General features: G+C 33.1%; 1 protein-coding gene and 1 long non-coding RNA gene across 8 annotated transcripts in view; one reads left to right on the top strand and one right to left on the bottom strand.

Annotated features, from left to right (window-relative positions):
- LOC122636745 (connectin-like) overlaps nucleotides 1–23,693 on the top strand; it is a 222,322-nt gene that overhangs the window by 70,791 nt on the left and 127,838 nt on the right. Inside the window, exon 1 of one of the 4 annotated variants that reach the window (XM_043828305.1) lies at nucleotides 11,373–11,414. The exons of 2 other annotated variants lie outside the window; for them this stretch is intronic. The gene's annotated coding sequence lies outside the window, so the exon portion shown is untranslated. Of the gene's footprint in view, nucleotides 1–11,372; nucleotides 11,415–17,762; nucleotides 17,775–23,693 lie in introns of those variants that run through there. One more of the 4 variants, XM_043828307.1, reaches the window with a different exon arrangement.
- LOC122636750 overlaps nucleotides 1–23,693 on the bottom strand; it is a 219,447-nt gene that overhangs the window by 48,663 nt on the left and 147,091 nt on the right. The window lies entirely within an intron of this gene.

Below are 23,693 nucleotides of genomic sequence, written 5' to 3' on the forward strand. Positions count from 1 at the left end.
CTCTCTCTCTCTATCTCTCTATTCATCTATCTATCTCTCTATCTTGCTTTCGCCAACTCGGTTTTTTCTTTTTCTTTTTTTTTATTCGTTTTCTTTCTTTTTCTTCTCTTCCTTTTTTCTCTCTTTTTTTTTTCGTTTTCTCTTCCCCTCTCCTTTTCTTTTTCTTTTATTTTCTATCCGTTCTATCCACATCGTGGAATAATTCTCGTGGATTGGCGAGTAAGAAAGAGATTTGAGATAAGCGTGGAACGCAAGCTCGTCGTTCGTTCCTTTAAAGAGAGAGAGAGAGAGAGAAAGAGAGAGAGAGAGAGAGAGAGAGAGAGAGAGAGAGAGAGAGAGAGAGAGAGAAAAGAGAGAGTAGTCAAGAAGGCGTCGTTCCGTCGGTTTTATACTTCGCACGTGTTACGAAGATCTACCAGAGTTTATGATGGAGGTATGCACTACCCTCGGAGTTTTGCGATAACACGCAAAGAGTAAGATAAAGAGAGAGGGGGAGACTTTTACGTTTTCAAAGAGATTCCACGTTGCTTTAACACGTTGTTTCTTTTCTCGTTCTTGCTTCTCTTTTTATTTCTTTTTTATTACATTGATAACGATTATAACGATCACGGGTAGTATATTAAGATTGATAAATGGAACGACCAAGATTTAATGTTTTACGTTAGGCGATAGTATTATCGATCGTTTGCAAATCAAATTCGATATCAAGAATCTAAATCGATCTACTTTTACGAAAAATTTTATATCGTTTGCGAGTAAAGATCGTTTACGTTTGTATTCGAACGTATACATTTGTACGATAGAATTTGTAAGGTCGAAAAGAAAGGCTTAGAAGTTAGGAGTTGGCTAAACGTTCTTCTCTTTCCAAGATATTTCGAGTTGGAAGAGTGAGAACAATTGGAACTCTTGGATTTCTCTCTCTCTCTCTCTCTCTCTCTCTCTCTCTCTCTGTCTCTCGTACTCTCTTTTTCTCTTTTTTTCGCACTATCTTTTGTAGAATAGGTTTAATGGCTTATCGAGAACAACTGAGCTTTCTCTTCTTCCACGTTCCGGTTTACCAAATCGATTTTATTGTTCGACGAATAGGAGACTCCGTCGAGTTTCGATTCTCTCGAGTTTTATAAGCGTTTAAGAACTTTTTTCTTTTCTCTTCTTTTTTCTTCTTTCCCTCCCTTATTTTTACGTTTTCGATCATCGTTTTATCGAAAAAATTTCGATCAGTAGCGAATTCGAATGATTATCGAGTCTTTTTTTTTTTTCCCTAATAAGCGATTAGATAAATTACTAAATTTTTTCTTCATTATTCTCATCGTCGTAATCGTTATTAAATTTTCTTTTATTAGAGTATCGACAAAAAATTTCTCCCTCTCTCTCTCTCTCTCTCTCTCTTTCTCTCTCGCCCCCACTTTTTGTTCCAATACGTTATAAAAGTAAATTCGTGCATCTAATACGTGCACCTAATCGTATTAGTGTCTTCGGTCATAATATATTATCGATTAGTAAATAAACAAACCGTATGTGAAATAACTAACGAGAATGAACTATCGATAGTCCTGCTCATTAATTCGATATATCGATTATTACTTATACGTATATATAATATCGGACGATCGGTAGTACAATACCGGACACAAGTCGTTATTATTTAAGGATAATTTATCACTTTGGAAAATATTAATGTTCGCCGATAAATTTATCGTTATGTCTACGTAAACTGAATAACCGAATGATTAATATAACAATAATAATAAAACGAATAATATTAATCTTAATGAAGCTTCTCTTCGATAGAAGAGAAGTGTCAAGCAGTGCGATATTATTCATTGCCAGATTTAATTCGATAAAACGATTTTCGTGTTAATCGTTTGGATGACATCGTCGTCGTCATCGTCCTCCATTACTATTATTATTACAATTATTATTATTATTATTATTATTATTATTATTATTATTATTATTATTATTATTATTGCACGTATATATTATTTTTAAATTTATAATGGTTTCAAAGTTAAACGTAAGGCATTCGTTTTTTTATCTACTTCCGAAAGACGCCATCCATCTTCGAGTGATTACAGTTTCGACAATTTTATTAACGAGAATAAATCAATAAAAAAAAAAAAAGAGAAAGAAGAAAAAGGAAAAAAAAAGAAACAGTGATCGATGAATTCATTGCTATTCGGAAGGTACGCAGAAAAAAAAATATTGATACGCGTTATTGCGCTCTTACGCACAGTTTGTCAAACTTCGTTCAAGTCTCGTCGTATAACTCGATTCGAAAATATCGATCAAAAAGATAGAGTGACGTGGAGATGCTCGTACGATTACTCCGTATTCGACGTTTTCTGCGAGATTTTGTTAATAAATAAAAAATATCGATTTTCATAGAAAAAGAAAAAAAAAATTGACAAGTAGATTCTTACGACTTTGTTGTATTTTAATAATGGCAATGCTCTCTATGAAATCGAAGCAATAATTATTAATGTTTCGTTTTATTTCTTATTTTTTTAGTCTTTCTTTGTTTTATTTTATTTCATTTTATTTCTTTTCTTTTTTTAATTCAATAAAAACGGCGATACTCGATCGTATCGTATGAAATTTGACGTTGTATATCTAAAGGGGGTAAAAAGGAGGTTTGGTCAGGGGGTATATTTATAGTACGATTAGTACTCCCTTGTACGTGACACGTGCACACATCTATTATGTAAATCATTTCCAACGAGAAAGTTTTCTTTATGCGTTGCTTTGATCGACGAGCGAAGGTTGGAGGGAAAGTGGCGGGTTAATGCGCTATATCAAAGAGGTATACGTTTTATTTCTTTTTCTTCTACGATATAATATTTAGGTATATTTTAGAAACTCTATAATAATGAATATAATAATGGGATGTATGTTGTATGACTGCATATTATTTATATAATAATTCATGCAGGTATTTGATATTTAATATAAATATGAATCAACTTTCAAGCAACTTCAATAGCAAATAAAATAATATATTGTGTTTGTGCGTGCGCGTGAGATAATAATAATAATACAATATGCATTTGTTTTCAAATATGATATTTTTTAAAAATTATTCAAAAGAATAAAAAGGGAAAGATGTGCCTTCCTTTTTCGATTGCATCAGAATGTATTATATATCGCATGCACTGTTTTACAATATATATCTTTTTTTATTCAAGAATATTTTTTATCCATATAATAATAATTTTCTTTTTTTATATATAAGAGGAAATGCATTGTGCATCCTCATAGCGCGTACATGACGACGACAACGACAACAACAAAAATAATAATACAAATAATAATAATAATAATAATAATCGCGATCGTTATCGTCCAATTTATTAACGATATAATAATTAGTTGATACGAACCTAGGTGGTCGTTTATATCCATTATAATATGGCCACAGAAAAAAAGACACTTTTTCATCAGCGTCATCCCCTACGTATTATTTGACCTTTACGAGGCACTAATTCGAATTCTAACGGGGCAACTAATTTACGCTCGTGAAAGTGCAACACAAGGGTGTGTCTACGATATAATAACACGGCTAGTCGAGCGACGAAACAGGTGGGTGGAGTCGTTGTTGCTCTATTCAAAAGCACCACTTTCGTCGTCGTCCTTGACTCTCTACTCTACCACTATACCCTCTCTACCGCTCGCACCGTCACCCTTGCCCTCACCCTTCGTCCTACCGTTCCTGCTCTATCATCCTCTCTCGCACGCTCTGTCTCTTTCCGTCCTACGCGTGTTCATAAAATGTGCTAGACACGAGACGAGGCGTTTGCAATTCGTCTCCACAAATTTATTTTTTCTTTTTTTTATTGTTTTTTTCCTTTTTTTTCTGTTTTTTTTTTTTTGTTATTTTTCCTTTTTCTAACTCGAACAGGTGTCAATGAATTGAACGAGTGGATGGATAGATGGATGGACGCTGAGGTGGATGATCTATCGATCCGATTTATTTGAAAAAGATATTACGTTTTTTTCATTCGTCTCTCTTTCTCTTTATTTCTCTGTGTGCGTGTGTATAGATTTTTTCATTTTTTATTTCTCTCTCACAATGTTATTTACGCGATATGGGTTATCACGGGATTTAAATCAACAATTTTTCAATTTAGATTATTTTATTGTATATAATCTTAATGAATCATTATCGAGGATTTTAATAGTTCGATATAATTGAGTGTTTCTAATGGAGTATTCTGATCTATTCCTTTCAGGAAAGATAAAAAGAAACAAAAAAAGAATGAATAAGTAAATAAAAAAGAAAAAAATAGAAACTGGTCTTGCAAGGATTTACGTAAAATCGCCATTTTGTTCTGTGCCCTTAAAACACGTTACGTTTTCCCTCTTCTAACGTCAGACCGAGTGAACTTTTGCTACCACTGAAAAGGGGTTGGACGAGCCCCTAAGCTTTCGTTTTTGGTGGGAAAAAGTATACGGTACCGAGCGATCGTTGATTCGCCATCTTTCCTTTGATAGAGGGAGGTTAAAACGAAAATCTCACCCTGTAGTCCTCCCACCCCTGTTTCCACCCCCACACAGTCGTTTCTTCTTCATCATCCGTTTGGTTCGCTCACCACCCTTCGTTTCTCCGTTCATTTTAAGGGGGAGAGAAAAAGGGACTCTGCCAGGGGTGGCATTTTGCCGGTAGCAGAGGGCTAAACAGCGACCCAACAGGTTTCACGCTCCGATTGGCGTAACGAAGTTTTGTCACCCCACTTATGTACCACCCCTCCTATCCTCATCCCTTGCCTGGTCTATATTCACAGCCCCCACCATTTCTACTAACTATACTACCACCATCATCGTCATTGCCATTAACCCCTACCAATATTTTGCCTCGTCTTCGCATTTATCTATCTATCTATCTGTCTATCTATCTAGCTATCTATCTATCTATCTATCTATCTATCTATCTATCTATCTATCTATCTATCTATCTATCTATCTATCTATCTATGTATCTATCTATTTATTTATATATATACATATGTACATATGTACGTGTGTTATATATATATGTATATGTATATGTCGTTACACCCCCATCGGCTTAATTGTATAAATATTAGGTTATCCCGTCAGCATGCGACCGAGCAGAGCTGCTCTCTCGCGTCACGTGCTTAATTTGTAAATCGGCTCTTAAACCACCCCATCTCTGTTCCCCATACTCCCTGCGAGCTACCGTTAGCCAATAAACGACCATCTTCCCTTGTACGTTTCCTTTTTTTTCTTCTTTCTTCTTTCTTCAAAGCTTATTTACTTTTTAATATTTTTTTCTTCTTTTTCTTTTCTTTTTCACTCTCATTTTCTTTGCTCTTCTTCTTCTTCTTTTTTTACTACTACTATTCTACTACTACTACTATTACTACCCTTCTTCGTTGATTCGCCAGTGGCCATCTTTATTCCTCCGGAGATTGGTTGGTTTCTGATTGGTGAGTTTGAAATTAAGGGGAAAGGTTGTAAAGGGGATTGATTTTCTTTTTTTCTTAAATTATACGAACAACGCAAAAATATATTTTCGATGGAATAATATATTTTTATGTGGATTTTATGTATTATGAAAATTGCAATTATTTGAAGAATAGTAAAATAAAAAAATGATTCGTCGAGATTAGATACAATAATTTAAATTCTATTCCAAAATTATTTGAAACATTTGTGTACTCTTGCAAACGTTTGAAATTTACAAAAATACAGTTCATATGTACAATTTAATATATGCGTGTACATATATTTTTTTTTTATCGTAAAATAACATTTATTTATTTTGCTTAGTTATTTCTATTTAATTGTAATTAATTTTTATGAGAAGAAAATTGTGAAATCGCTTGTAATCTATGTGGGGTAAAAAACGAAATATTTACGAAACTTTTCCACTTTTCTAAATTGGATTACCAGAGGGGTTGCTAAATTGGGGGTTGCTGTGCTTCTAATTTAGAGAAATTATGCAGTCAGTGTATTTAGCTTAACACTTTTTCTTTTTTTTTTTTTTTTTTTTTTTCATTTTAGTTGTGTACTTAAATGAGAATATATAAACAATGTGAATTAATGGGGTCTAGGAAACTAGTAAACGATTTAAAAAAAATCGAGTGAATAATGATTAAAGAAATAAAAAATAAAAAGAAAGAACAAAAAAGATTGAAGTAAAAAAGAAAATTCCAAGGATTATTTACTTTAGAATTTTACTCATTTGGAAATTGGAAATATTTACTGATTTGGAAAATTGAAAATCGATGAAATTTCGAAAGATATTCGTTATCAGTTTTCGAGATTAGATTCTGCTTTTCAATTCCAGTCACTATCAACTTTTCCTTTCTCTGTGTGCGTGTATGTATACTCTATATATATATATATATATATATATATATATATATATATAAAGTAGAAATTTTCTCTCTCTCACGCATACACACAATCTCGCAGTAACCCGTCGATTCTGTCGTATTCCGTCGGATCCTTTCATTCTTTTCGCAGACTATAGTGTATTAGCTCGCAGTAGGGGAACGTAATCGAATAATGTCGTGACTCCAATGACGATTTTCATAAATGTCAAAAGAGAAAATCGGAAAGAATAAGAGAGAGAAAAAGAGAGGGAGAGGCAATCGTTGAACGATTTCTCGACTTCCGACCTTTTTCTTCTAGCGTTCATCACTATATATCGAATGAATAGAATCCTTGTTGGAAACTAATTTCGGTGTCCTTTGTGGATTCGGCGCCATTACCGTCACACACATATATATATATATATCTTTATGTATATATATATATATATAAAGAGAGATAGATAGATGTATAGATAAAGAGAGATAGATAGATAGATGAAATACCGAAGATTTCCGATACTATTGAAATTCGTCGATGCGAAAAGCAAATTATATGAACTCGCTCGATCAGTGACAGTTCCTTTGATGTGTTCCATTCTCTGGACTTTAGGGGGATCCTACGTTTATTAGAGTGAAAAGGTGGTGCGAGAGAGATAGAGAGAGAGAGAGAGAGAAGGAAAGAAAATAAGAGGGGAAACATTTGCCATTGCTCATTTTTTTCTTTTTTTTTCTCCTTTTCCCGCGTACGTTTGAATCCGACTAAAGAAAAAAACAAATCCGACATATCAATAAATTTAAATTGGTTTAGAAGTATACATTTTTAAAGTTATACTTCTTTGATCGAAGATTACTTTCCGAGGATGTAACGATTTCTTTTTATTCTTTCTTTCTTTCTTTCTTTTTTGTTATATTATATTCGATATATAGGTATATTTGATTAACATTGAAAATATATAATAAAGTTACAAATTTAAGTAAAATGAAAAATATAATAGAAGATAAAAAATGAAAATAAAAATAAAAGTAAGAAACGAAAGAGATCGTTGATACAACAAAAAATTCGATGTATCCTTTCGTTTAAAAAAAAAAAAAAAAAAAAAGAAAGAAAAAAGAAGAGGAAAAGAAAGAAAGAAAAAACTTACGTATCATTTTTAGAACCATTAGAGAAATAATAGAATGGTATAAGATTTCGTTTAATATCAGTGATACTATCAAATCGTTTCCCTCTGAGAGATCGTTTACACGATGGACTTCGAGATCTCGTCTCGTGTTACGTAGCATTTCTTACATTTTTTTTTCGTTCGTTTTTTCTTCTTTTTCTTTCTTTCTTCCCCTTTCTTTTTTCTCTCTCTCTCTATCGATGATATCGTTGAAAGCGGTAGATGGAAAGGGGTTGGGGGTAAAGGTGGTTTAATGGACGAGTACGAACAGCTGACGTTAGTTCGATTGTAATCGATCGGCTAAGCACGTTCGAAACGTGTTTAAAATCCTTTTTCTTGTTTAGCGGATTTTTTGGAAAATGTCTATTTTCTTCTTTTTTCTCTCTATCTCTTTTCTTTTATTATTAATTTTTTCTACATTTCTTTTTAACTCATTTTCTCTTCGTGTTTCCCTTTTGTTGGACATCCTTAAATAAATAAGTCTTCGTACATTTAGATTTTATATTTGTTTATTTATTTATTTATTACAAAGTGTACCGATGATATTAGAAAATTCAAAAATAAAAGCTCTTTTCCGAGGACTTTTAATCACTTGAAATTTCACTAGATTTTCTACCGTATGGTTGAATGAATGTAGGTGTATAACTACGTAAGCAGACAAATTTCGGATTTAAGGGAAAATGATAAAGAGAGAAAAAGATATATATATATATAAATCGTGGTTGAAGTTGAAATTCAGCTAAAATTCCTATTCCCCCATGAGAGGAACGCTCGTTCTCTCGATCAAGTCGCGACTAACACCAAAATCATCGGTGGAAACGTTTTCGACTCATCTCCGTCACCTGTTATACATATATATGTATATTATATATATATATATATATATACATACATATACATATATATCTTCGTACTTCGAGTAGGAGTAGCTTTTCGTAACCGTTCAATGGATGGACGATATTCAATGCGGTGTGTTAGGTTCTAACGTGTGCTGGGTGATCAACGAGTCCGTTTGCAAAAGCGGCACTAATATTCTACGAACGAAATCATGGACTCGCTTGAGACTCGATTCACCAACATCAGAGCCTCTCTTATGGATCCTTTGGGGTTTTACGTCATTTCCTGTCATCGTCCTATTCCTTCTCTTTCTCTCTTTCTGTCTCTTGAGAAAAGATAGAGATATATAGGAATTTGCAAAAGTAGATATTGAGATGGTTCTAACTTTCATCGATCGATTTCTAAATCACCGTTGGGACACACTATATGGAAATAGATCTTTCAAAGTTCCAATGTTAACAAATGCTAATATTACCGATAACTTGGTTATATTTGCATTTGAAGTTCTTACCTTGATTTTCGACGAATAAAACGAACGATGATGTACGTATATACGTTATTAAGTCAAATTAATGAAAATTCTTGGCCACTTCGTATACAATATCTCCATGGTAATTCTTCTTATTAAAATAATACGAATAAAAGTTAATTACTATTTTATAAACGTATGTATATATGTATATGTATATTAATCGAGAAAGACTTTAGCGTTTGTAAATTATGTTAATTTGCAATGATATAACGTCAAAGGTATCGGTGAATATTGCTTCTAAAAGGATAGAGAGAGACACACAGAGAGAGGAAGAGAGAGAGAGAGAGAGAGAGAGAGAGAGAGAGAGAGAGAAAGAGAAACAGAGAAAAACTTGCAAGAGATGTATAAATATTTTACGTGTCGATATATATACATATATATATATCAAGCACACATATGTATATGTAATATATATATATATATATGCAAGTGTATATATGCATATATAAGTAAAATGTCTCACTCTTCTTTTCTGTATTTACTTGCAAATTGCATAGATAGAAAAAGCTACATACCAAATACGTATATATATATTATATTATATGCATATATATGTATATATACATACGTGTGTGTGCTCTGTCATATATAGAGAGAAAAAGAGAGAGAGAGAGAGAGAGAGAGAGAGAGAGAGAGAGAGAGAGAGAGAAAAGAGGAACAAATAGACATAGAGGATATCGCATTTCTGGCAAGGCTTCCTCGAGGCGTCTGTTGAATGCAAAGCACTGTTAGAGAGAGACCTCGTATTTACACGTTTTCTTCTGCAACAAGTTTCTATCCCATCTTTTTTTTCCTTCTTGTATGTGTTTTTTTTTCCTTTTTATTGTTTCTTCCCTCTTTCTCTCTCTCTCTCCCTCTGTTTCTATTCCACCTCCTATTTTTTTCTTCCTCTTTTTCTTTTTTTATTTCTTCACGTCGCTTTAAAGAAAATAGATCGTGTCATTCTGAAGTTTCATTTGTGGTTAAGTATTTAGCAAATAACGAATACTTGAAGGATTAATGATATTTAATTTTTTTTTTTGTTTAATTAATTAAAAAAAAAATATTGTTTTTCTTTTTTTTTTATTTATATCAGACGTTGCGCTTAAAAAATGTATGTTTTTCGATAGGATTATTGGCACAGCGTTGATATTCCTTCATCATCTCGATCCGTTTTTAATAAACTTCGATATATATATATATATATATATATATATATATATATATATATCATACCTTATAAATATTCAAGTCGGTAGGTTAATTCAACCATCTTGGTTCAACTGGTCTGCCCTGATTTGCCTGGTTGGTTGGTTGGTTGGTTGCTTAGGTAGCTAGATAGATAGCTAGCTAGGTAGCTCTTGGTTGGTGTTAGTTGTTTGGTGTTGGCATAGTTAGCTGAGTACCTATATCTCTTGGACAGACGTTAACACGGATGAATTCTGAAATCCGAGACTGGAAGTGTTAATAACGCGTTGTAGTTGGCCATGTTCTGGATTTCATGAGCCATCGAAGGTTCTTGCCCTTTCTCATCCTTTCCTTCTATTTCTTTACCTTTATCTATCTGTCTCACTTTCTCCCTTTAAATTATTCACTCGAGTGTATTAGCGATCAATTTATTTGCATGATAATTAATATACTTCTTTTGTTACATTTTTTTTATTAATTTTATATATATAAAAAAGAAAAATACGTAGGTATTTGATGATTTAAAAAAAAAGAAAAAGGGAAATCGCTTCCTACGATGAAGAAAAAAAAAGAAAACATAAAAGAAATGCAAGAAAAATCTTTAACAAGAATTATTCATTCTCGTCGCGTGAGAATTTACTTTTCACACGTCCAAATTAATTGACGAAAAATTGTTATGCGATTTTGCGTAAGGAAGGAAGAAAGAGAAGGGGAAAGGAAAAGACAAAAAAGATTAAAATTAAAATTAAGTAATCTCTCGAAAATGGAGAAACGAAAAAGAAGTGAAAGAAATAAAATAAACGAGAAAGCTTCCCCGAAAGACAAGAAGAATTCTTCTCAGAGATTTAACAAGGAATTATTCATTTACGAAATTAACATCTCGCACATTGAAATGAATTAACGAGCAATGTTATTACAATCTTGTTAAAGGTAATTGAAATTTCGTAGCTTTTAAAAATTAATTAACGAATTAAAAAAAAAGAATGAAAAAAGAAGAAGCAATATTTCGACGAATATTTAATCGGGATTTATTATTATACGTACGTGTAAAGTTATATCTTTCCGATGGACGCGTTTTCAAATAATTAATTCCAAATTTTTATTACACGTATTGCGTATTGTTGCTATTATTATTATTATTATTATTATTAGAATATTGGTACGCGTATTAGAGTGTATATTCGGAGAAGGAAAACATTGGATCGAAGGTTAAGTTTACATTCGGATTGAAGGTTAAACGTTAACGAACGATTTATAAATACACAATAGAAACATTGATGATATTCAATGACGAATGTCGTAGAATATCAAAGTAAATCGTATTAGTTGCGTATTCACCTTCGAGAGTGGCGGACGTCCAGGTATTTCTCACGTGTGCACGTATGTATATATTATATTACTTATTAATATCTATACGCCTTATTATCGCGACGCAATATATTAATCGATATCCTTTTTACAAAGACGATATTATTTCGCATATTGAAATAATTAATTTATTGTATTAATCTTTTACGATAATTTTACGAGCTCTTCTTTTATTTCGACAAAGGTCATATCGATCCACGACATCGCGTCGAGCGAGCTGACGCGTTTTAGATTGATCGCTAGAAAGGGTGTAAGCCGTGCTAACGATACCTCTGGCGTAGCCGCACGAATGTTAATTACTTGAATAATTAATGTCGTTATGTTTCCATCGCGTAGAAGAACGATTAGATGGGAATAGGAAATGGTTAAGAAGGTTTTATACCGTTCATTTATTCCTTTTTATTTTATATTATTTTATTTCATTTCGTCTCATTTCATCTTTTTCCATTTAATTAATATTGAAAATGATTGCGAACGTATCTCAGCTTTCTTAAATGATCTCTTTCAAATTTCGATAAAATCGTTGTCCAACAACAGGTGGTTTAGACATCGTCGAGTTTAGAAATATACAAGCTTATGTTAGATTTCACGTATCTGTGTATGTATTATCCATGTACGAACATGCGTATATATAATGGAACAGGTAACTGTAATCAGTTAGATTCGATATTTTATGAAACATTTCTACGATAATTATTTATCATATTTGCGCATAATATAAACGTTATAACCGTATAAATCGACGTATTCGTTTATAATGAAAAAAAGGATATATATATATATAATTATTTTATTATACCTCTATTATAGTCATATACAAAATCGATTATACAAATAAAGAAATTATCAAACGCTGTAGTTTTATATGGTATTGCGAACTTAAAATAAAAATCAGTTAAACAAAAATAAAAGCTTTCTCGACCTTCAAGCGTATGCGTGTGTACGTGTAATACACTCATTCTAAAGCTAACGTATCTTCAATTCACGTGCAGTAAATAAACAAACTCGAACGATTCGTTCTATTTCTATTTCGCTTTGATCGTTCGCTCGTAAGTTACACCCACATATCAAACGTATATACGTACAACAAATGTATATATGTATGTACATACGTATATACGTATGTATGTACATACGTTCGATCTTGCTTCGAATCGAGGAAACAAATCACACGGAAGTACGAACCCTACGATTTTAGTTGACGAAGTAAGTTTTCTCCGATCACAAATCGTCTCTATTGTTTCTGACAATTCATTATTACGTCGATTGAAAAAAATAAAAAAATGTTAAATAGAAAGTGTCCTTCGATATCGCAGATATATCGTTTGAAAAATTATTTCACGTACGTATCACGTATGTAAGTACGTATGTAAGTACATCGTATATTTTTTTCGTTATATGTGTATCATCGATGCGTGTATATGTATATATATTTCTCTACGGTATATATATATAAATGTATGCAAGTATGCATATGTATATATATGTATGTCAGTATAGTGTGTCAGTGTATAGTCAGTACATACATCTTTATGTAATGAATGACTGCATATAGGATGTAAATATATATGAACGTGGATGTATATAGATGCTGTCTCTCTGTGTGTGTGTGTGTGTGTTCGTGTGTAGATTAAAGGTGCCTCGAAAGTTCGGGAATGCTGATTAACGAGACAAATTTTGGTCCTCTCTAACTGTAAGAGAGAAACTCTAATGAACGTGATTGCTTCTCCTTCCGAGAACATTTGCAAAGCACGAGTTTCATTTTAGCGAGTTCCGATAAGTGAGAATTAATACGATATTTCTCATTTTCGTTTGACATTAGACAAGATTTCCGAAAGGATTTCTATTTAGTTAACGAAGTATTAAAGTTCATTATAGATTTCCTTCTTATACATCTATCGAATTATTTCAAGTATTCCAAGATTGTTTTATACAAATATATGCGTGTTAAAATTTAATTATTGTTTCTGCGTCTTTCTGTGTACACGCAAACGCACACACGTTATTTTAATATTTGTTTTGCACTATAGCAATTATTTAACTGTTGGAAAAACATAAGACGTTTAAACGTATACGTATATAAAATGTGTATCCCTTCAGCGACATTATTGATAGCCACTCGTTAAAAATATTCGATTTTTTTTTTCTTTTTGTCGAGATTAGCCTCGCGATTTCCGATCATACACTGTCTGCGTATATATATATATATATATGTTTTTGCAAACGCGAAACAAGGCCGCCTAGAATTCCGTCGAGCGTTGCGGAACGCTCTAACGTTCGAATTTATCGCGATTTAACATTGCCCCGCATTGTCCGAGTCCCCGCTTGTACCTGTGACAAAATGCTTGTTTGCCTCCCGATTATTTTACCCCATAGTCGAATAGCATCAATTTTTATATTTTTTTCCTCCTTTTTTATTTCATTTTATTTTATTTTTTTCTCTCTTTTTGTATTTTCCTTTTTTCCTCTTGACCCCACCCTCGCACCTCACCTCTTCCCGTATTTCTCGTCACCCCTTGGCTCAAGAGGGATTTGGCAGTAAATATTTTCGAGGTCGATGTTATTCCAACAAACCTGCATACATACATATACGTCTACATACACGTGGCTTTGTCACTTCGAAATCATTTTGAACAAGAATTTGTAACGTAGTTGATCAAAAAAAAAAAAAAAAAAAAGAAACATGTATTTATTGATACAGTATATAATGATACATCGCAAAGTGTTATTTCAGAAAAAAAATAAGAGGTTAAAAAAGCAATATAAAAGAAGATGCTGGAACGAATATCGATTTGACGAAACAATTATTATTAAAATATTTTCGTTTAATTATTACGCTTAGGAGAAGAAAAGAAAAAGATGTAGATTTTGTTCGAGTTAGCTGCTTATTTAAAGTTTAGATAGGCATTTAAACAGGCGTGTTCAACGAGCGTAGTGAAAAAAAGAGATAGAGCGAGACAGAACGACACACGGAGAGATAGAGAAGGAGAGATAGAGAGAAGAGAGAGAGAGAGAGAGAGAGAGAGAGAGAGATGGATGTTTTGGTGGTAACAAATCACGCGAGATGTGGCTGCCATTTCGAATTCCCGCTTGCGTTCCGCGAGTTAAAGCTCGACGGGACGCGACGGGACGCAACGGGACGCGACGTACCATAGCACGCTACGTGCCGGCCACGTCGACGTATAATTTACACACTCAGTCACACATTACGGTCTACATATTGCACCCTGCATTACACCCGATGACGTACATTATTCAAAGCGATGACGATAGTCCTAGCGTTCCAATCTTCTTTCGTATAGATCAAAGTACGTACTATATTTCAATTTATATTCGATATATATAGAAGTTTGCATCGATGGTTTTCCATATGTTTTCTTTTATTCTTCTTCATTGTTTTTTTCCTTGCTTTTCTTTCTTTCTATCGTTTTCTTTTTTAATTATTATTTTTGATCTCTTCCCTCTCTTTTACTTTATTCGTTTCTCCATTTTCTTCTTCTCGCGCGTATGTTCTCTCTCTCTCTCTCTCTCTCTCTCTCTCTCTCTCTGTCTCTCTTTCTCTCTGTCTTTTTAATTCTCGTTCGTTTATTTACTTTTTTATTTGACCCTTCTTCTTGTTCTTTATAAATAAATTATTCGTACGCGCTTTTTATTTACATATATATCGTAAAATATATATTATAAATTATATATATATGTATAAATCGTAATAATGATAATAATAATTATAGCAGCGCGTACGTTGTTTGGACGAGAGACGGCGTACAAGGTAATAACAATAAAAACAGTGGGTACATATGGGAGATAAATAAATAAGAAGATGGAACACGCGAGATAAAGAAAAATCGTGTTTAGACACGAAAGAGCTCTTTTTCCAAACACGCTGAACGTAAATTTTAAGAAATAAGTCGGAGATTAATAACAGCAAAACTGGAATGTCGTAAATACGAGTCAACGATTTTTATGTGTTTTTTATTATTGATATAAATTTTTTCTTTTCGTTTACAATTCTATAAATAATCCAACAGATAGGAGTTATATGCGTATTATATATGTATATATGCTTAGCACTACTTTTGTTATACCAAATTAATCGTTAATTTTCGATTTCGTTTTTTCTTGTTCGACAATTTTATTTTTCCTTTTTTTTTCTGTAATAGCAAAAAACTACTTTTTCCGAACTAAAAGTACACTTCCAGAAATACATCGGAGATTAATAATAACAGAACTCCGGTGTGCTTGCTGCTACAAATGCGTATGATGGACGAACGATTTTTTTTGTTCTTTTTTTTACATATACATTTTTATATCTATTTTTATTTATTTATTTTATTTTCCATTTCTCTCTTTCCTTCTGCACGAAACATAGTTCGCGTAGTACGTTGCTAGGTATATGTCGATATTGGTCAAAATTTCAATACGCGAGAGCATTTTTTCTTTTCTTTCTTTTTTCTTTTTTTTTTATTTTTAATCTCGATTAAAGTCGCATGCAAAATGCAAATGTCGCGAAAATTTCAGAGAATTATAAGCTTTGGCTGTCCTGAAAAAAAAAGTTTCTCTCTTTCTTTTTTCTGCTTTTATTTACTTTAACAGACAGAAAAAAAGAAAGAAAGAAAGAGGAAGAGTGAGAGAAAGGGAGAATATGTCGCAACGTATGAAACAGAAAACGTAGAAACGCCAATGTGTCTTCACGTACCATGAGTAATAGAAACGACGTACGTAGTAACTAACAAAGAACGAGAGAGATAGAGATAAATAGAGAGATATGCAAACACGAAGAGAAAGAGAGAGAGAGAGAGAGAGAGAGAGAGAGAAAACGAGAGCGGTAAGAGAAAAGTAAAGAGATAGACAAAGAAAGATAGATAAAGAAAGAGAAAGAGAAAGAGAAAGAAAATACGTATGTATGTCCGTACGTATGTATAATGTGAAACATGGCGCGAACATTAGCAATTTCAGGTGGCAATTAAAAAGTCCGCACGCGATTCAGCTTTGTTTTATAGTCTTCACCGTAGAAACGAGAATGACAATCTTTTTCCAAGAGAGCGGTTACGAGCTACTACATTTTCACCCTTTTCGAAGCTTCCTTTTTCGTATCCGACTTCTCTTCTAGGAGTCGCTACCTTGCTTTAAGATATCATCGCGATTCAAAATTAACACGCTATTTTTCTCTCGCCGTTTCAGTCTCTTTCTATTTTCTCTCTCTTCTTCCGTACGACCCTTTCTCCCTCTTTCTCCCTCCCTCTCTCTCTCTCTCTCTCTCTCTCTCTCTCTATTTCTTTCTACGTTTTTCTGTCTTTTTCTTCATCTATACTTTTCTTTCTCTCTCGCTCTTTGTCTATGATTATCTCCGTCTTTATTTTTCTCAATCTCTCTTTCTATCTCTCTCTCTCTCTCTCTCTCTCTCTCTCTCTCTCTCTCTTCGTTTCTATCTTTTATCTCTTTCTAACTTTTGTTTTACTTTTTTCTTTCCCTTTTTCTTTCTTTCTTTGTTTCTTTCTTTCCGGAAAAACCCAACTGTCTGGTGAACTAGACGATCGAAGAATCATTTTCTAGTCCACTCGTTTTAAAACCAGATAGAAATAGTTCGTTCGGTCTCATCTGTGGAATGTTACTCGAGTGAATTACTGTTTTTTTTTTCTTTTTCTTTTATTTTATTTTTTAGTTTCTTTTTTCCTTTCTCTCTCTCTCTTTCTTTTTTGTGGTAGAGAAGAAATATCCATTTTAATATTGACCTTTGTGAACGAACATTATTCTTTTTATCGGTTGTAGGCATTATTAAAGTACTATGATAGTAGAGTGTAATCGATTGGAAATATGTCGATTGCTCGATTACATTCATTCCTTTCGGATCGAATTGTTCGAAAAGCTTTTGTCTATATTATTCGATGATATTGCTTTGATCGTCGATTTTTATTAAACTTCTCTTTTAAAAGTTGAAGTATTGGCCTTTTTCCTTCTTTTCTCTCTTTTTTTATCTTTTAGTTTTTATCCGTTTCTTCCTTTTTTCTTTTCTTTTTTTTTTTCTACCCAACAGAAATACTCGAAATAAAATAATATAATTAAGAAAGCAAAAATATTTTAGAGAAAGCAATATTTAACCGTTTAAAGATAACAAGATTTCTGTCAGTAAAATAAACGACGATTTTATCGAGCGGTAAGGACAAAAAATCAAAATAACCTCGGTAAAGTTAATAGTTAAAATTTTCAGGAGAACGGAATAGATAAACGTAAAGATAGAGTAATGATTTATTTATCTGCGCGATAGTACGTTAATAAATCATCTCTACGAAAAGGAATAGATCGTAAGATCTTAACGGGCATTCGATAGCATCGAATTTCCTAGTCTAATAATTGCACCTATCACGTATGCACGTCGAATGCGCTTAGAGCAACGCTATCTCTATACGCAGGAAATTAGCTTGACTGTTAGGCTACATTCGCGTGAACTGATATCGGAGTGACTTCAATAGCTTTTGAGCCGATAACAACGGAGATGTGCACTTCCGACAGCTTCCGAACCGATAATTCGTCTTCATTGTTCGAACGTTAGATAAACGTCGAGACGTTTAATTAATTATATTATAATAATATTTGTAATATCGTTTAATCAAAATTCTAATTTAGATTCTAATCGATACAAAAAAATATGTCCTCCGCGTCTATCCATCCGTGTATGCGTGTTGTAAGTATTAATAGCATCGTTTTATTTATTTATATTTACGTATTGGTTAGAACTTTAAAAAGTTTATTGCCTTCGTGTTTCGTTCGAAGCGTTAGACGTCCGTCGATGACGCGTATCATCGATTGAATCGCACCGTTTGAAAAGAGAACGCTGTAAAATCGTAAAAGTTTTCGCGTTAAAACGGAAACGACCCTTTCAGCTGACCGGAAGTTCGGCGATCGTTACGTCATAGCTTTTCTCTTTTCGCGTAATAAAATGAATGCGTAATTTTTGACATAAGTTCGATCATTAAATAAAATAACGCTCGATGAAGTAATGGAAATTGTTAGAAATACTTATATTTATGTGATAATTAAAGTTAAATAATTAATATATACATTCGTTAAAATTATTAATGTATAACGTTATAGCATGCAATATTCATCATATATTTTTTGTCTTTTTTTATCATTTTCTTTCAATTTCCTTTATACTTTCTTTCTTTTTCCTTTTCGCAGTTAATTTTTCTCCTCATATTTCTCCTAAGATATTGCACGAAGCAATGCATTACGTTGTACAATAAACGTTTTGCAAAGTGAAGCAAAGAAATACTAATAGCATGCGTCAAATAACATTTCAATCGTATCGATTCGTTTAATATAAAAAGAGTCAGCGAAGTATTGCGAGAAATCAATTCGTTTATCAACGAAAATGCGATTATATAACAGATTGGCAGTTAATCTTATTAGCCCGTTGGGCAGAGATCGAATAAGCGATTCAAATCGAATCGACAGTCGCGTATTTTGAATAATCATTATTTCTACGAAAATTTCATTTATTATTAATGTAATGTGTGTGATGTTCGCTTTTAAAGGGGGAGAAAAAAAACAGAGAAAGAAGGAAGCGGGCTGGGTATTGAAAAAAAAAAGAGATAGGCAAAAAGAATAAACCGAACGAATTACACGAAATCATACGAGAATTTCGAGGGTGAAATTTTATCTATTACAAGTATTATATTATATCGTTTTACGTACGTCGAAAATTAAAACCGTAAAACCTGTCAATCGTCAATTTTTCCTTTTTTTTTTTTTGCGCCGACAAACAATCCAAAAAAATTTAATTAACTTGAAACAAAATGCGTGAATCTAACGGAGAAAGAGAGAGAGAGAGTTACAGAAAAGTGAGACAGAGACAGATGGACGGAAAATATTTAAAAAAAAAAAAAAATATCACGTTATAAAATATTAAAAAGAAAAAATGATTAAATGTTGAAAAGAGATGATATTAAAACAAGAAAAAAAATTGACAAAAATAAAAATAAGGGAAAAAAGAAAAGGAAAAAAAAAGAAAAATTTCTGCGGTATTCTGGCTAAAAAAATAAATAGTAATTGCAAATTTTCAATATGCGTACTACATATATACGTAAGACGTTTCGTTTATACTTTCTAACAACGTGTAACTCTTGGTGCATATATATATATATATATATATATATATATATATATATATATCAAAGCAGTTGTTCGAGTCACATTTCAAAGCAAATTTCTAGCAAACGGAGTTTCATAGATAACAAGTAATACCGCAATCGTACGACGATCTCTTGGTAATCTCTAGTAAAGGATTGGGATAGGATATATATATATATATATATATATATATATATATATATATATAACATTTAGTATATCGTAAAGGTCCAAAATGGATCTACGATAACCCTAAGATTTTAGACGGTAACCAACAACAAAGACTTTAGTTACAACCCGCACAAAGACCATTTAGGTTAAGTTAATTCTTGTTGGAATTTCTCGCTCCGTCTCTCTCTCTCTCTTTTTCTTTATAGAGATACGACTTAGATAAATAGAGATAGAGAGAAAGAGAGAAAGGGAGAAGGGAATGATAGAACAGAAGACAAGTGTAAGCGGACGAAACGGTTGGAATTAGGCAAGTGCGTAAATTAGTGTAGGCCCTTAGGCCCTTGTTCAATTTGGTGAGCCCTTGTGTCAGCCAACGTTCCAACAAGATACACAAACGTTTTGCGTGCCTTTATCTATCTATCTCCGTCTCTTTCATACTGGTCCTCTTTCTCATCTCCTCTCTCTTTCACCCACCCACACACACACACACACACACACGCGCGCGCGCGCGAGCGCAAAGTGCCTTACATTTCTCCGTACACAAATTCCTGCTTTCCGACATTCACGATTATGGGGTCTTAAGACTATAGACTATATTAAGATATTCATGGAATGTAAAATAGGATCGAGAGAAAAAAAAAGAAAAAGCAAATTTACTCGTTTCTACGATTATATTGTTATTGATTGATACCACTAGACTCGTTAAATGATTTCTTCTTTTTTTTTTCTGAAATAATTGATTGAAATATTTAATTAAGAAAGAGAAATAAAAAATCGTTTATACAACCGGAAGTCGAGCGTTTTATTTCGCAAGATTTCCTTCGTAAGATTTTTTTAATATAATTCTTTTTTACTTGTTTATTTTTCTTTTTTTTTTTTTTTTCTATCGGCCCTTAATTCGTAATTAATCTGTATATCAACATGATGTATTACTACACGTTTCTATATAAGCTGTCTTGAAATTGTTCTTAAATGATTCATTAGATAAATCCGATTCTCTCTCTCTCTCTCTCTCTCTTTCTTTTTTTTTCGTTTTCTCTTTCTTTCTCTCTCACAAACATTCTGCTAATCGATCTAACACTTCAATAAGGATTAACAATTCAATTCGATTAAATCCGAATGATCGTGAGTATGACGATTAATCCAATTTCAATGTCCGAACAAATCGTCCCACACTGTAAGTGTACGTATATGTATCTATGTATACATATATATATATGTACTCGAAGTTCAGTAATGAATTTTCGAACGCAATTAACTAAGTTGACTTATTGGAACGTACGTAACAAATTTTTGATAATTATTAAATCGGTCAGTAACTAGATAATGTCAAAAATTATTCAATAGTCTATATTTAAAGAAATAACGTTTGTACTCGTAAGGAAAACGTTCTTCTCTTTTTTTAATTCTTTTTTTATCTTTTCTCTCGCATCGACCGATAGCAATCATATGATATACTAATAGCATCTACGTATCCTATAACACAACATCGAGACTAATCACTTAACGTATCAAATGACTCGTGTAGGAGGAGAGAGAGAGAGAGAGAGAGAGAGAGAGAGAGAGAGAGAGAGAGATTAATGGAAGAGAGGAAGTGGAAATTTTCTAACCCTCCGGTTGAAATTTTTATTAAATTGACGCAACCCTTTTGTCTATGGCCTAAGGGTCAAAGGGTGGAGGGGTTTGGTAGGACAAAGCACAAGGAGAAGAGTCGGTCGGAAAGGATTAAACCTTTTCGCCCTTAAAAGTGGACCTCTTGCGAACTGGATGAAATTGATCCTATGTATGTATATATACGTACAAACATATGTGAATAGAATACGTATAATATGTACATACATAGATACGTACAAAAATATATATGGTCGATATGTACGTGTATGCGTAGTGGAATAATATATAATATTTCTCTCTGATAAATACAGAAACAGCTGTTTCGTACGTCCACCTGTAGTCGAGTATAGCGTGAATCTTTCAAAGGACAAATCCGACAGGTTTTATCCAACTAACTTGTATTTAAGTGAGTTAGAATTGATAACAAAGTCTCAACGCGTATAAACTAATATATAAGCCGTGTGCTTTATCTCTCTCCCTATCTATCTATCTATCTATCTATTTATCTATTTCCCTCTCTCTCTCTCTCTCTCTCTCTCTATATATATATATATATATATATATATATATATATATATATATCTTTTCCTCTCCGTGAAACGGGAGCAACATCGAGAAACTTGTTAAATTGTTTAGTGCTCGTCCTCTCTCTCTCTCTCTCTTTCTCTGTCTTTGTCTCTGTCTCTCTCTCTGACTTGCAGTCTCTCATCGTTTGGTTCACTTCGTTGAAAGCTTCGTAAAGGTGCTGTTAGCAAAATCACACATACATCTACACACTCTTTCTCTCTCTCTCTCTCTCTCTGTCTCTGTCTTTGTCTGTTGGACCTTTTGCGAGTTGGCACTCAACTCACTTTACTAGTGTCGTCGTAGCATGGTAGAACGAACAAGGATGGCTGCTTGCGGATATTTGAGATAACTGCCTCGTAATGGAGATAGTTCGAAAAAGATTTAAGATATCTCCTTCCTAAGTGCGCGAACGAAGGGAATTCATCCTTTAAGAATAAAACTTAGATAATTTGATATCTCTATCCTTTCATTTCTTTTCTTTTTCTTTCTTTCTTTCTTTCTTTCTTTCTTTCTTTTTCATTCGTTCATTTTTTCAATCAGTTCTTCGTTTCTTCATTGTCAAAAGTGATATGAAGTAAAATTAATTAACGTTCCCTTATTATTTTAATTATATATATATATATATACATAAAATTGAATTCCGAGATCAATAGACAAAAACGATTTTGAAATATTGTCGTCAATGTCTTGACAATTATCTTCAAAGATACGATCTAGATGAGCAACGTTGTCCCTTTGTTTACTCATCCTTGAAATAGATTCATGGAATCTCTCTCTCTCTCTCTCTCTTTACTCATCTGTCTTATCGAACACAAACGAGTTAGATAACCGTGTATATGGATGACGTGTCGCGGAAAACGTGTCTATGTTCGTCCTGTAATTGAAGAAAAGCCAGCTTGTTATGGTGGATTTTAATTAAAAGGCCTGGCCGAGATGCATGTCGCACGCACGCGTATGTTATACGAAGCACGAGAAAAAGAGAAAGTGAGATAGAGAGAAAGAATCTGAGAGAAAGAACGAGGGAAAAAGAACGAGAGAGAATGAGAAAGAGAATGAAAGAGTAAAAGCGAGTGTGTGTGTGTGTGTGGGTGTGTACGTGTGTTGTGTATAAGAAAAAGAGAGAAGAGAATAACGCGAGAGTGTTATCAAAAAATTTGATTGAAGTGAAAGAAAGGAAGAAAGAGAAAGAAAAAGATAGATTAGAAAAACACATTAGACAAACATAGAAAAATACGGATGGAGATCGAGAGAGAAAGGATTTGATATTCGTATATACGTTATACATATTTTATATATATATATATATATATGTATATATATTTTCTCTCTCTTCTTTCTCTCTATTTCTCTATCTTTTCTTCTTTTTACATTGAATTCTGTGTCAGAAGCATAGTATTTAATTAAACACTATTCTCTCTTTCTCTCTCTAACCTTCATTGAACAAGGACCAACGTGGGAAAAGACTCCTCGAGCATCTAACGCGATTAACTGAACCGGTGACGGACTCTCCATGACCTCGCCTCTCTCTCTCTCTCTCTCTCTCTCCCTTTCTCTCTCTCCTTGTCTCTGTCTCTATCTATCTCTCTCTTTTTTCTCTTTCATCACTTTTTATCTCGCAATTACTTTTCACTTGCTTGCATTTACTCCATAGAGAGAGAGAGAGAGAGAGAGAGAGAGAGAGAGAGAGAGAGAGAGAGAGAGAGAGAGAGATAGTATCACACGATTTGCGATTAGTGTGCACTCATGCAAATATATCCAGGAGCGAGTCGATTGCCTTCCACCCTACAAACTCCCTACCCCCTACACCCC

Source organism: Vespula pensylvanica, chromosome 23 (assembly GCF_014466175.1).
Source record: "Vespula pensylvanica isolate Volc-1 chromosome 23, ASM1446617v1, whole genome shotgun sequence".
Taxonomy (NCBI): Eukaryota; Metazoa; Arthropoda; class Insecta; order Hymenoptera; family Vespidae; genus Vespula; species Vespula pensylvanica.